The 16,028-nt window shown below is 38.3% G+C and overlaps 1 protein-coding gene across 17 annotated transcripts in view; it reads right to left on the bottom strand.

The window, feature by feature from the left end:
- Positions 1-16,028, bottom strand: part of LOC129767644 (protein windpipe) — a 187,511-nt gene that overhangs the window by 28,100 nt on the left and 143,383 nt on the right. Inside the window, exon 3 of one of the 17 annotated variants that reach the window (XM_055768730.1) lies at positions 5,175-5,326. The exons of 15 other annotated variants lie outside the window; for them this stretch is intronic. The gene's annotated coding sequence lies outside the window, so the exon portion shown is untranslated. Of the gene's footprint in view, positions 1-5,167; positions 5,327-16,028 lie in introns of all 17 variants that reach the window. One more of the 17 variants, XM_055768728.1, reaches the window with a different exon arrangement.

Raw genomic sequence — 16,028 nt, 5'->3', positions numbered from 1 at the left:
GGTCGTGTCTTGGACACAACCCTTCTGTGACTTTTTCGATGTTTGATATGAATTTCATCGCGATACATAGGTATTATGTCTGCCAATTACCAATCTTATGCTTTATTTTTTTCGGTTTTACGTATAAGTAGGAGTTAATTGATTGAAGTGAAGAGTTGATTTTCTGATCGGTTGAAGTGAGTAGACCACATAATAAAACCAGAAAAACGTGAGAAATAATATAACATGTGTTTTAATTTGACTTCTAATAATAATTGTGGTCTTAGGTAAAAGAGATAGCTGGTGTAAGTTTGACGAAACATTCGGCCAGCGTCTTAGTATTTGGACTGGTAGTATCAGACGGTTAAAAAATGGACCCGGTATTTATTCTAGCAGGCGACAAAGTGATCACGGAAGCGTATATCGGTATTTTAAGTACTAAGTATTTTTTGTACAGGGTTTTCCAACATCCGAAAGTAAATTGAAATAAAACACACTTAGAATTCGAATTTCGATGATACCTTCATTTCAAATTAAAGTTTGGTTTATGCCATTATGGGTGAAATACAACATCATTCAAATGTCCACCTAGGGCTTCCTCGCACACCTTGATCCGGAACAGGTAATTTTCGATGACTTTTCGGTACATATGGGGCGGTATCTCGGTCATAACTTCACGAATGTTGTCTTTCAAATGTTCAAGAGTTTGCGGAGAGTTGGCATAGACACGGTCTTTAGCATAACCCAACACACAAAAAAGTCTAGAGGGTTCAAATCGCATGATCTGGACGGCCAATTGGCATCACCAAAACGCGAAATTATGCGTCCCCCAAATTTCGTTCGCAATATGGCCATGTTCGGTCGTGTTGTGTGGCACGTAGGCCCGCCCTGCTGAAACCACATGTCATCCGTATCCATATCTTCAATTTGTGGCAAAAAAAATCGGTTAACATGCGGCCATAGCGCTCACCATTCACAGTTACCGTCTCGCCGTCCTCATTTTCAAAGAAATACGGCCCAATGACTCCACCAGACCATAATGCGCACCAAACAGTGACTTTTGGCGGATGCAATGGCCTCTCAACAATCACTAGTGGATTTTCTGAACCCCCTATACGGAAATTTTGGGTGTTCACATAGCCACCGAGCTCGAAATGTGCCTCATCGCTGAATAAAATTTGATGCGAAAATTCAGCATTTTGCTGCTGTTGTTCGTTCACCCAATCGACGTATGCCCGACGCATTCCATGGTCACCACGCTCTAATTTTTGTACCAGTTGGACTTTATATGGATGTAGGTGCAAGTCCAAATGCAAAATTCGCCACAATGATGTATTTAACAAGCCCAATTGCTGAGCACGCCGTGGAATCGAAACATTCGGGTCATCCTCCACACTGGCAACAGCAGCAACAGCAGCAATATTTTCGGCCGAACGCACATTACGATGATGCACAGGTTTCACAATATCCGCTACGGATCCAGTTTGTTCGAATTTACGCACTACATTAGCGATTGTGTGCTCTGTAAGCCGTCCATGACGACCAAAATCCGTCCGTAATGCTCGAAAAACATTTGCCGGTTTTTAATCATTTTTATAGTATAATTTAACAAAATCAACACGTTGTGCGATGCTAAAACGATCCATATTGTAAAATGGCAGACATTCAACTAACGATATGACGCTTTGGTTGACAGCTATGTCAAACGGTTGTCAGCGCAGGGCTGTATACTTTCGGAAGCCCGAAATGGAAAACCCTGTACTTCCGTGGGCCATGCAGGAATGTGAATCTAAGCCAAATCCACTCTAAGAATCTAAGCCACAAATCCTTTCAGCAAGACGGGGTTCCATGCCACAGCCCAATTCGTTCACAGAGATGGTTGGAAGAACATTTGCCGTTTTGGTCAAAATACAGGAGGCCCCCATTTTGTCCAGATCTCAATCCTTTGGATTATTCCATAAGGCGCTTCATGATGACTACGTCCTGTGTTAAACGCCATCCGAACACGACTGCTATAAAGTGCACTATAACACGATCTTGGAGGGAAATGGATTAGAAAGAAGTTTTATCAAAACATGTCGATCGTTCCGGAAGCGTTCTGAAACGGTTATTACTTATAACGGAAACCCAATCGACGATTAACTTAATCTTAAGTCCAATACTAAGTCTACTGGTGTGCTCCCTTGGCCGAGTGGTTAGCGTCATAACTAACATGCCGGGTGTTCGGGTTCGATTCCCGTTCTGGTCGGGGGAATTTTTCGTCAAAGAAATTTCCTCCGACTTGCACTGTGATCACGCGTATTCTAGAGCTTGCCACTCAGAATGCATTCAAGGCGTGTTATTTGGCATAGAAATCTCAACTAAGTACAAATAAAAATGACGCAAGTAATACTACGTTGAGACGGCGAAGTTCCTCTAGGAACGTTAGTGCCATTGAAGAAGAAGAGACTAAGTCTACTGGAGGCATTAATGTGTTCGATTTGCTCAAAAATATGCTAAATGTTTATTAATATTCACATTACCAAATGGTGCAATCATTACAAGTTTAGGGGTGCAGAATGAACCAAATTTGTATGAATAAATTGAATAAACATGATTTATCTGACGGAGGGATGAGGGGTGCAAATCGACTCTTCCGCCCCGGGTGTGAAAGCTTCACTCGACGCCACTGTCTATATCGATCTTGTATTGAATATTTGAACAATCTTCTAACGAACACGTTGAGTTTCGCACTGTTCTTACTGCGGTTTTTAGTCGGTTCGCATCAAGAACGTTTACATCAGTCCCAAATTCGACCCAAATTTAACTATAAAGTAATCACATTAATCACAAGGCAAATAATCTTACTTTGCAACTGTCAGTTCTAGTGACCAACGGTTTCCTAATAAAAAAAACAGGAGGGTTGTGTCCGTGACACGACCGCATAGTTGACGTAGGATTCCGTTAGGCTATCTATTGATTTTGGATATGTTTGAAGAATTACATCGTTAAACTCTTTGATAATGATTTGGTGGCCCTGAAACCGAGTGTTTACCGAGTGTTTACCGAGTGATGATGACAGAAGGATGGTAAACAGTCATTGGATGGTGCGTATCAGATAAAAGATACAGAAATGGAAAGAGATATGATGAAAATCACCCTCTATGATCCTAGACTAGATGTCTCCTTTGTTATGTATGGATGAAATAAAGAAAAAAACTCACCAATGTAATATAAGATAATTACCAATACTGAACACAATTATCAATTTTTCTCATCAGTAAAAACATGTTACATTTGTAGAGAAAACATATTTGAAATGGAAAAGATAATTTTCTTTTATAATTTTAACTTTCTGGGTGTTTATACAACCCAATGCGAATTTAAATTGCACTACAACACCTAATACTTTATGTAGAGCAATTGCTTTCTCTAATATTTCTTCACCTTTCCAATTTTTCTCGCCGTATAAACTTTCCTTGGGTGAAAATGAACACGACAAAACAGACAGCATAAACCAAACGACCCGTTCTCGAGCGGGAAAACACCTTGGTTTTTATTTATGAAAATTGAAATAAATTGTTTCATATATCAAGTCATTTTTAACACAACTGGTACCATATACAATTTTACACTTACACTTGTGCTAAATTTATCACAATAAATGATCGTTCATTTTATTTGAAATTTCATGAATCAACCAACAGCAAAGTTCCAAATTTAAATTTTATTTGCTAGAATTAACCGTATCACTCACCTTACTTACAATATAAAAATGCCCCTGACTTGCATATATTTGCAATGCCGATTTCTCCTGAGCACCTTGGTTTTGATGTCTCTGTTAGGGACCCGCCGCATGTGACGTCAATTTCGAACAATCACAAGTGGGTTTTTCCGTTAGGATAGAGGTTGAGATTTTTCAATTGTTTGATAGTTAGTTTCATGACATTTATTATTTTCTTCAATATAAAAAATTGTTATGGAGTGCCGAAATCGATTGACGCAAAAATTTCATCAATCCATCATGAAATGACAGAGTAATAAGCGTTTGAAATTGGCCAATTTTCACGATGTGCTCCATTTTCGATTTTCAATTTGTACCCCAATATGTTCCCGAAAGACGTAATCCTACGTCAAAAATCAGTGTCGGTCCCAAGGGATTGACGCGGGGCCCACGTGTTTAAAGAAAGAATTTGATACTATTTATCCGTTTTGATTCAATTCAATTAGCTGGTGTTTCCGAGTTCATCGCCACAACCTTTCCATCTGCACAGTACAAATCTTTATTAAGTGTTATTCAAATCAAGATAATAATTTCGGCACCTTCTTTCGATTGGGGTCAACACATTTACCATCCCCGATGCCGATGAAGCAATTCCAGACAGTGTCTTCGCGGCAAATATATTTTGGTCGCCCTGCGCCGCGAATCAGTTAAAACAATTCAAATTAAATCATTTCAACTAAAACAGAGATTTACGACGCACCATAATGGGACTGAGTGTGTGTGTGTGCCGCCGCCACCTTCCTTCTACAGGGAATGCGCTTCGCCAAGGCATCACCAAGTAAGGAGTTGCAATTTATAGTCAGGTTCATTTAAGACATTTGCATACGGCTCGCCCGCAGCATAGCGGATGCTCTCATTTGTTGTGAGTAATTACCATTCTGCCTATACTCCCCCATTAGTGAAATGGGCGGGGAGGCGAGGGAGGCAAGTATCGCTTGAGGTTGACACCCTGCTGTCTGATTTCATGGAAGCACTTTCATTTTCCACCCAATCTAACTAGAGATGAAACCATGCATATTTTGTAACATATCCAATCGATATTGGGACAATTTTCCACTTTTTTTGGTTCAACCCTGGGATGGATGAAGAAAAAGTGAGGGATGCCCGTTGCAATCTCGCTTCATGGGAGAGCGAATCGACCTTTCGCCCGGCCAATATCTTAATGGAAACATCATTGCACGTTCCCATTTCATCAAGTTGCATCCAATAAAGCACCGCGTCCCTCCTCCCCCTTTAACAGCGGCGGTATGAATGGGTGCTACACATGTTCCTCTCGGCCTGGGCCGCAATCAATTACCGATTCGGCGACTCGGTCGCTTGTGGGAGGGACGGAAGCCGGTTGGATTCGCGCACCGGGGCAAGATGGGGAGGGATTATGATATTACCCGGGGCGGCCAAACCATACAGAGAGAGAAAATTACTTACGACTCACTTATGACGTTAGAAACTGTTTGTTTTAGAAAGTTGCCCGGTCCAGGCCATAAAATCGTCCGAATGGGTGAAAAAATGTTTTTTTTGTGGTTGCTGCCGCTACCTTTCGGAAATGCCTCAACACTGCGGCCAAGTCGTGGGGTGCTTTCCTACCTGTAATGAGGAGAAAAATAGTGCAAAAAATTAGATTTCTTACCGATAAACTTGCCGGACTTCAGTTGGTAAAATGTGTGCTTGAGCCGGCTAATTAAATCATTTTTATTGCCACTAATAGGCTTTCCTCTGCCCACGATGGGACGCAGCGGTCGCTATTTTCTCCGACCTTAATAACGATTTATTTAGCCTAGCATCAGAGGTTCGGTCGAGGATTATTGCTGCTAATTTGCAACTGCACTCGTTCCACAATAGCTCCCGGCGAACAGGGAACGACCGAGCGGCCGGTCAGATGGCCTAGCGAATCGATTGGTCATACTGTCGGTGCGGACAACCCACGCAAGTGCACCGAACATGAGAGTGTGGGTAACAGAAATATCTTGCAATGCCTCCGGAATGGTAGCGACTACGCTGTAAAACGGCGGTCGGTCTTATCTCTACAATTTTGAAGTTATGTTTTGTTGGTTGTACTTGATATGGGTACTCTCAATCTGTGTTCAAATTCCAAACATTGCTGAACACGTGGTGGTTTGCTCATTTGGGAATGTTATGTTGTTTCGAATTCACTATGTATGTTCTCGTTCAGATGACCATGCTTAGTCAATCAAATTCTATGGAATTTGTTTTGGTACTCGAGAGTATGTGATATGCAGCGCGATAAATGTTTGAAAGATTAAGTTCTTGGAAAGCAAAAGTGGAAGTTTTGAAGTCAGAGACACGAAAGAAAGAAAAAGTAAGTTAGGACTTACAATAAGACGAAATGTGCTAAGAAATGCTGAAAGGAATGGTTCAGATGGACTTTTCACAATTTTTGTTTCGAGTTTTGTTTACCTTAAGCTGGTTTTCATTCAAAAAGTATGCTACTATTAACGACCTCATGTGAACTCGACTGGCCATTGGCAGCTACATCTCAAATTGCTGTGAAACGTTGTGGTTCTAAAGACATTGGTTATTCAAGTAACTTTACATACTTGAAATCTTCAAAAAAGAATTAGACTGCTTTTTTTGAAAAAGGTCAAACATTTTTCTAATAACAACTTTTTCATGTCTTCTTCGAACTGTTATGTTTATTTAAACTGAATATAGCGATGTAGTGTTTTCGCAAAGTCTTAGATCCTATTCAAATGAAACACAAATTTCTGCATTACTCGAGTATTAATCAAGCAAATGAAACCAAATTTGGTATGTGGAGGTTCACATTTCACAAGTAAAACATTATTTTTTCAGGAGTCTCCATACAAAAATGCCATATATTCCAAAAATTGTAAAAGATAGAAAGATGACGTCTTCGACAAAAGTTCATATTTCGATAAGATTTAAAACTTTGTTGAACACACTATATCCCTATTTTGATTCTAAATAAAATTAGAATTAGTTGTATTTTTTTTAAAGAAAACATGAATTTTTAATTTTAGGATTTTTACGAAAATTTGAACAACTTCCCACATTTTTTTGTATTACGAGAATTTTGTAGGCATTATAGTTTTTGAGTATGTATAGTAAGGTGCCAATGAATGTATGGGAAAAAATCGACCTTAAAATTTCAAAAAGTTACCCTATACAAAATATTTACCACATCGAAAAAACACCCTATGCCAAATATCAGCTCAATCGGAGAGTGTCGCAAAGCGGTCAAAGTTTGAGTTTTTTGAAAATCGAAAAATCACCCAAGGGGGGATTAAAGGAAATCGGGGTTTTCAAAAAAAAAAAGTTGATGCCAAATGTCTTAAAATTACACGAATCGTCGTTATCTAGTGTCATCTCGAAAAAAAAATTTACGAACCTAGGACTTAGTGTTGTTTTGCAGACGTTAAAATTTGAGTTTTTTGAAAACCGAAAAATCACCGGAAATCGGGCTTTTTAAAAATTGATTTGAATTGATTTGATGCCAAATGTCTTAAAATTGCAGGACATATCGAGATTTACACTTATCTCGAATATTTTGTTTTGTTTAAAATAGACTTTTCAGACGAAATAACGATCAAGCGCCAAAAAAATTTTTTTCGAGATAACAGTAAATCCCAACGAGTAATGTAATTTTTTAGACATTTGGCACTAACAATTTTTTTTGAAAACCTCGATTTTCTATGATCTTTTTAGGGTATAGTGCTATAGTGCTACGAATTTTATTTTGTAAGGCGCCCAAATTCTAAATTTCCAATCATACGGTGTTCAGTAGAAGTATAATATGCCCATGAGTTGTTTCTCTCAGAGACTACAAAAGCTCAGAGAAACAGCTTGTATGAATGAGAGATTCCATCAATCTATCCCCTTCATGCCCACCAGCGAAGAGAAGAAACCGTTTCTCCGGTGAGCGTGTTCTCCCAGTATTCGTGTATTGATTCTTCAGTCCGCGCTTTTGTTTTCCTGCATTCTCTGAGCACATAATATAGATGCCAAATGTGAAGACATGTTTTCGTTTTGAAGACATTTAATTTTGTGAAAACATACTGAGGTCATTACAAAGTATGTGAAATCAATTGTTGGTGTGATTTATCGAACATGATTTAGAAATATCGTGATGGTTTGCTCATTTTTGTTCATTATGATTACATTTGAAGACATTTATTCGTGCCATGCAAAGATATTTGAAAAAATCATCTGGCATCCCTCACATCCAAGCTATTTTTCTTGTTATAATGTTATCCGGCCGAAAGCGAGCATATTGCCCCAATCGAGAGTATGCCATACTGCCCGAGCTAATGCGGAAAATATCAATTTGAGAAGGAAATGAATCCTTTCTTATCATTATCTTCATCTAGGATATTCACTGGAACTCGACTTAATAAATATGACCCACAGTTGTTATCGCCTTTGAATCGGTATCAATCAACAAAAACCTTATAGAAATGATGTAGAAAATAACATCGAAAATCGCTTCCAAAGAAAATTATTTTTTTAAAGCATGTTACAAATGTAAAACTTGCATGGCGGGATTCTATCATTGACTAGCACGATTGCATGTATCCATTGTATTTCTATTCTTGCTGGTTTACGAGAAAATCAGGCGGGTCAAATTGCCCGGTAGGCGCGTTTTAGACACATCTCCCCTATATTATCGTGCAAGTCAACATTTCGCAGCAAGTTCCGAATGAAAAATCGAGATAACTATTTTTATTGGTACCCAAAGCCATACGTTTCGTTTCGTATTCCGAAGAAAAACCAGAGAAAAAAGTCCCAGAGTGTCGATTTTTGACTAAAAAAAAACTCTAGATGACACTAGATCTCGACGTTTCATGCAATTTTTAGACATTTGGCATCAAAAAAAAAAAAGGGAGGGTTATATCTATGATATAACCGCAAGGTTGACGTGGGACTACCTTAGCTTAGCAATCATTTCAGTGAGCAGAAAATATGAGGCATATCCTTCAATGTAATCTTGAATAAACGAGCCAAAGCGTTATATTCGTACCCGTTCTTGTAATCCGTGTTAGGAAAACACTTTTCGGAGTGCGAAACAAAAACATGCGGGTGCAGAAGTACCTCCGGCTTGCATGAATCAACAACTTCAACTTCTACTTTTTATACTATAGAGGATTTAAACCTGAAAGTTCATTCGCCTCTAGTGTCCGCATGATTTTCCCAGGTTCCTAAGTTTAGGAGACCGTGTTAAGGAAACATATTCTAGTTTGCACAAAGCCAAGCGAGTACAAAAGTACTCGCAGTTTGCATTTATTTGCAAAGCTGATTTCCCCAGACATCTTGGTTTGGAAGTCTGTGTTAGACAAACACATTTCAGTCGGAACAAAAATGCCCCCGACTTGTATGAATTTGCAATGCCAATTTCCTCAGACACCTTGGTTCTGATGTCTGTGTTTGGAAAACACATTTCGGTCGAAACAAAAATACCTCCGACCTGCATGTATTTGCAAAGCCAATTGCTCTACGCTCCATGGATTTGAAGTCTGTGTTAGGGAAAAATATTTTAGTTGGAACAAAAATACCCCCGACTTTCATGTATTTGCAATGCCAATTTCTCCAAGGCTGCTTGGTTTTGATGGCTGTGTTAGGGAAACCGTAAATCGGGCCAATCAAAATGAGGCAGTTAGGGATAACGCTTAACATTTTACAGTTTTTCAATTGTTTATCTAATGAAAAATAACATTTTATTAATTGCGATAGAAGCGTAGAAATATTCTCTATAAATTGATGCAAAAATCATTCCGATCCAGTAAGAAATGTTCCAGTTATAAGCATTTAAAATCTTTCATTTCTTTCCTACATGCTCTGTGTTTAGGTTTTCATTTTACCCCCCATATACTCCGGTTAGACGTAGTCCCACGTCAAATTTTTTTCTAAACCCCCGATTTCCCCTTGGGTGATTTTTCGATTTTCAAAAAAGACGGGTGGGTAATGTCGGGGACATAACCGGAGTGACGTAGGACTATACAATGGGGACAGCTTTTGTTAAATATATTTTAAATATATTGTTTTATTTTCTTCTCCTACGTGAATACCTACCTATCTACCTGAAAAATGGATTAGTGTACTGTTTACTCTTTATGAACATGTTGGTGGTTCTGAAAAGAACCTTTGATGTTGTGTTTTTGCGTTTTTTGGTTTCCCTTTCGACAGTCCCCTCTGGGCTGGTTTTATTGTGGCTCTCCACTGGGCTAGAGGCGAATGAACTTCAAAGTTTAAAGCCTCTTAAAAACAAAGAAAGAAAGAAAGAAAAATACATTCATTACGATTTGTTCGCTCGTTGGATTCACATGCACTCACTCACTTATCACTCGATATCCCCATCTTGTTCGACTAAACCTTTCTGTTTAGCGATTTGTTGCCACTCGCCACAGCTTTCACAGGTGGAAAATTTCTTCCCATCCAGCTTTGTGACATGTTGTACAGTAAATTACATTCAATGCGACGTGCCGAAGCACCACTCAGTGTCGCATTGGAGGCGATTTTAACCTGTAATTGAACATTTGCGATGACAGTGGTACAGTGTCGACTTTCAATGTGGGGTCATAATTTGGGTCTCTATGTTTACAAAAATCTCCAACTAAATATGTCGCATTACATGTCCGTCCTATTGGTTAAATGTCGAACTAATTGTAAATTACTGTACTTTCAATCTGGAAACAATTTAAGAATTGGTGAAAATTGAATTTTCAGGAAAGTCCCCAACTATTAATAAGCTCAGAACAACTGCCAAATTCACATACTCATCAGATCCTGGCAAACAAATTATGAAAAAATCAATTTGTGTTTATTATTTTGGATATTATTTTAGAAAGCATTGAACTGTATTTCGTAAACTCTTTTTTGAAAGGTTTAATGGCCCTGATAAGCGCCGTGTTTTATGGAATGGTTCCAATTCAGAAAACTTAGTACTCGTGGTTTTGAAAAAAACCATTTCGAACGCCCTCGTTGCCGCCTTGTTCTGGATTTGCCACCAAAGCAGTTTGTATAAAGAACAAACTTTTTTCTTCTGCTACCAGCTGCCGTTTTGCGATTGCGTTTGCCACTCGCCATTCGCTGCAACTGCCTGTTGTCTTGATGTCCACCGAACCGATTGTGTTCTGTTCCGAATGCGGGTTTTCTTATCGTCGCGAGCAGCTTTGACAGCTAACTCGATCACTTCGGCAGCCGAAACTATATAACGCCGGCTAGGTGGACTGGTGCACTGGTACTAACGCGCTCGGCCTAGCTACCCTTGCGGGGAACTCCAGATCAACACGGTTCGAGTGGGATTTTGCCTTTCCCTTCACTTTTCCTCCTTTACCATGTCCAGACATGGCTGCTTGGGTTGGTTTGTTGATGTGTTGTGATGCGAACCGATGTGGTGTACGGTTTGAATGAGAATGATCGTTACGGCAGCGGAGCGGGGATTTTTAAGCTGACTGGCTGGCTCGAGAATTACGCATGTGTGAGACTGCGACCAATGTTTCGTTCATTTTTTTTTCTTTTTCCTTTCCAATCGTGCTTCATTCTATTTCGCTGCTGCTCTGGTTGCCCGTTTTGGTCGGTACGGTTTGAGGAGCACAAAATAAACCAATCAAAAATGGGCACATAGTGCATTTGGACAATGCTTGATATTTCACAATTATTCAATTATTTATCTCTAGAAAAATGAAATGTTATTCTTTATGATAGATGCGTGGATATATTTCTTATCAATTCATGCAAAAAACTTTGCGATCTATTGAGAAATACTCGAGTTATAAGCGTTCCAAATCTTGCATTTTTTCCTACTTGTTCAGTGCCTAGATTTCCATTTCACCCCCCTATATCTTCCGGTTAGACGTAGTCCTACGTCAAAAAACTCGAACTTTGACCGCTTTGTGCCACTCTCCCTGAGATCCCATTGAGCTTATATTTGGCATGAGTGTTTTTTCGAGGTGGTGAACATTTTTTATGAGGTACCTTTTTGGAATAAGAAATGACCATTTTCATTGACACCCTAGTGTATAGTCAGCCATTCCATTGCCAAACCGATATAGTGGTTCTAAGATTTTCCTGAAAAGTGGTAATTTTGTTCTTTATCACAAAACATTAGACCCGTATTTTTTTCTTTTTTCGTTAAGGTGACCATTTCCATTTTAGGGTGGTTCGAAAAATCAATTATTTCCACTTTTTCCCATAAACGATTTTTTTCAAAAATTCAAAGCCTTTGAATCACTGTACCGCTTTAGATGATCGACATGTCAAATTGAAGTCAATGAGCCTTTTATTAAAAAATATTGAACCAGCAAAAAATGGATAATATTTTCGTAACTATTGATTGTAGTCGTTTTTTGTAGTTTTCATTACTTTGGACTAGAGGGTGCTATATATTTGTTTATATTTTTTTCTGGAAAGTTGTGGATTTTTTACATAATATAACGCGATATTAGAGATGATATTTTTTCGTTTTTGAGATATGATTTTTCAAATTTAACATGTTTTAAGTCTTCGGTCGTATGTGACTAGACTAGACATAGGCGACTAGAATCCAGTCTTCCGTGTGATATTTTTTCAAAGAAGATTAGCTTATTGGCTTCAATTTGATATGTTCAGTAGTTCAAATGTTTGAATTTTTGCAAAAAGTCATTTTTGGATATAAGGGGAAAAATGATTTTTCGGACCTTCAGTTAGCTTTAAAAAATCATATCTCAAAAACGAAAAAATAGCATCTCTGATATCGAGATATGTTCAAGTTGATATGTCGATCATCTAAATCGGTTTCTAAAAAAAGTCATGTTTTGGAAAAAGTTGAAAAAAAGATTTTTCGGATCACCCAAAAATGGAAATGGGCACCCTAACGAAAAAATAAAAAAAAATGCGGGTCTAATGTTTTAGGATAAAGAACAAAATTACCACTTTCTGAATCTGAAATCTGAGAATCACCATATCGGCATGGAATGACTGTAGTTTTAAACGTGCAAATTTAGTTATGCAATAAAAATAATTTTTCATTTGCCCAGGATCAAATTTCTACCAGTTGTTGGAGACAATATGGGCTTTTTTGTGTCAAAAATTTAGATTTTTGGAATGTGTAGTTATTTAGATATTTAATTTTTAAACTTTATTTTCAATTTTTTAAGTAAAAAAAGTTTTTTTTATTGTTATAGTTTATTTTATGAAATGATACTATTTTTGCATAAGCTCTTATAAAAAATTCGTCGTGATCTCTTTTAAAAAACAAATACCGCAATATGGCATCGTACCTAGCACCGAACAAGTGTGCATAGTTTCAGCTAGATCAAAAATTATTTCGAATTTAATTGAATTCAACATATTTGCTGCCTAAGTAAAAAAAAATGAACAAACGTCATGCAATGTGAGGCACCTTGATTTTGATGACTGTGTTAGGGACCACTGGTATGGATCTGTAATGCTAATTTTCCCAGGTACCTTGGTTTTGATGGCTGTGTTGGGGAAATCTTAAATCGGGCCAATTAAAACGAGGCAGTTAGGGCGTTTAGATAGCGCTTGATATTTTACAGTTATTCAATTGTTTGTCTCAGGAAAAATAACATTTTATTAATAGTGGTAGATGCGTAGGAATATTTCCTATCAATTGAAAGGAAATATCTAGTTATAATCATTCGAAATCATTCATTTTTTCCTGCATGTGTTTACATTTCACCCCCCATATTAGACGTTGTCCTATGTCAAAATTCTTCGAAAATTCGTGTTGATTGGTTGAATGTCTGTTCAGCAGTGCCATAAATTATCAAAATTTATTCACGAATGGAGGAATTAGATTTTTCCCAGTATCGGGTGAATTCTCTTCTGTTAAAACTCAACTCCATATCTGGCATAATGAGTATAACACAAGAGTCGAGACGCGTGAACTTTGTCTGGTATATTGATCGAAAGCAGCATGAACGAATTTCGAAAAGCCTGCATTCAGGCACTTTCGTTACTGTCAATAATTTCAGGTGATTATCACGAACGTTAAGTTGATCTTCATCACTTGCAGTGAATTTTTATTGAAAACGTGTTACCCATTGCACATATAAATGGTGGTGTATGTCATTTCCGGGCAATCGTGAGTAGATTAATAAAACGTAGCCAGAGTTATTCTATACATTCCATTGCCGCAGTCGCCAAAAACAAGAATTTTGTGTGATGAATTGCCATCCTTTACCATTAATCGGTTTCACTCTCAATTGGTGACGCTGAATTTTATGCTTTGATTTTCACTAACACGCAATGATCTTCATATTCGACCTTACGAATACCATGACGAAAAAGAAGATGCAAATGAAAAATGAACTTCATGGCAAGCTGATGTTGATGTTCATTCCACTGGGGTTCATTGATAGTGTTGTTCCATATTTATCGACTCTCGCTTGAGCAGTAGGTTATCAATACAAGGAAGGCAGAAATTCGCCGATTTTGAATACCGTGAATGTGAATATTTTCAGCACTGCTGTTCAGACACAATACCCAGGTTTTTTTACGCGGATTTTCCAACTAACGCGGCTTAGGCTCATTAGCATTTTTAGCTGTAACAGAGCCGGGTTTTAATCATGTACATGTACATATGTTTATGTTTCTATAAATTGTTAATTACACAGTAGTAGTGGCCATTTAGGCGTTAGGTTTTCTGTTCCATTACATTATGGTAAATTATACAGTAGTAGCCATTTAGGCGTAAGGGTATTCTTTCTGTTCATCCATTGTTCAGCAGACCGGACAGCGGAGACAGTTGATATTGATCATTGTTGGGTTATTTATAGAACAGCAGCCCGATGTTTCTTGCAGAGCAGTTGTATGGATGAATCGAACTTTGTTCCACCGTGGATCGATCTCCATCGCTGATGATGGTTGCGTGGACGTAGTTATTCTATAACAACACAAAGATGGCTAATTGAAGGCCCTGAGTTTGAACTCACGATCGATCGCTTAGTAAGCGAACGCGTAACCAAGTGGCTCAAAGACCCCCGATTTTCCAATTAACGCGTTTTTTTACGAGGTACGTATCCCCCGCGTAAAAAAACCTGGGTGTAGTTGAATTGGATCGAACATGTCATTTGAAGCTATTTGGTAAACAATTTCCATGCAAAAGTCAATCGTGATGGCATACATCCTGCGTATGACTCACAATTTTTTATGTGAATGAATAAAGGTTGCGAAATATTTGGGCCATCTGGTAGAAGAATGAAATAGTGAATCCTTTGTCTAGCGAATAGAAGTGTTTAATAATCGCTGGAAAACATTTTCTAAACTATAGAATCTCTTTACTCCATACAATCATGGAAAAAAGATAGATTAAGCTGAAATTGTTACAGTAATCAGTTTTTTTCACTCAGAATTTCGTATGATAGTAACTGAGTCAGTATGAGCTCTAACTATCTTTCAGTCTTGATGTTGAAATATTCTCATCATCTCAAATGTCGTCAATCACAGGAAGTGAACTTTATTCTCGGTCCAGTCGAAGCCATTTGAAACAATGACACTATTGTCAATCTTTGACTCTCACACACAATTGACCGTCATGAGTCCTCGCAATACCACAAACGATTCAAATCGCCACAGGAAACGGAAATATGATGAATAAAATTATCAAAATAAAGTATCACAAATTACTTTCGTGCGATTTGTTGTTTTTTTACGCTCCTTCCAACCGCTAATCTTATTGCAGCAATCAGCCAGTCTCTCGATGGCAATGGACGACGGCAATCACGTTGTTTGTATTTTGGAAGTAATAATGCAACAACTCGTAAGAAATTGCGTCGAAGACCTCAGCAATGCTTTCAATTGTTGAACTGGTGACACTGAGGGGTGTGAAAATGCAACACGCGCTCTTATTATAGCCTTATTCGTGTACGGATGTCGATTCTGGGTAAGTGTCTTTTCTGACGACGGCTTTCCTCCTCTCCATTTGGACGAAACGAAAGAGTTACGTAATGTGCGACAGAAGAGTCGAACCATTCAACGATTTCGTCATTGGCACTTCCTGTGATTTGATTCGAAATTGTGGCCGAAATGTTGTGCCGCGATGATTCATTCATTCAGTCGTTTTCGATGGAGCGAATTGAAGTAAGGCAGTTTTTATGCTTTTACGGTTTTTCAAAGCTTGTTAGTTTGCATCGCCCAATCCACTACTTTCTCTCTCTTTGAAGACATACCCGACCAAGCTTTATTTTCCCTCCAAACACAATGGTTATCGCATACAGTATTACTCTCCAAACACTCTCGGCTCTCGAAACGTTGTAAATCAGTTCGTCACACCGAAAAAGAGTTGACTGGCGACTATTTTTAACACCAA

The sequence above is a fragment of the Toxorhynchites rutilus genome, chromosome 2 (assembly GCF_029784135.1).
Source record: "Toxorhynchites rutilus septentrionalis strain SRP chromosome 2, ASM2978413v1, whole genome shotgun sequence".
Taxonomy (NCBI): domain Eukaryota; kingdom Metazoa; phylum Arthropoda; class Insecta; order Diptera; family Culicidae; genus Toxorhynchites; species Toxorhynchites rutilus.
Note: the sequence above shows the minus strand (reverse complement) of the source record. Positions and strands in the feature narration are given on the sequence as shown.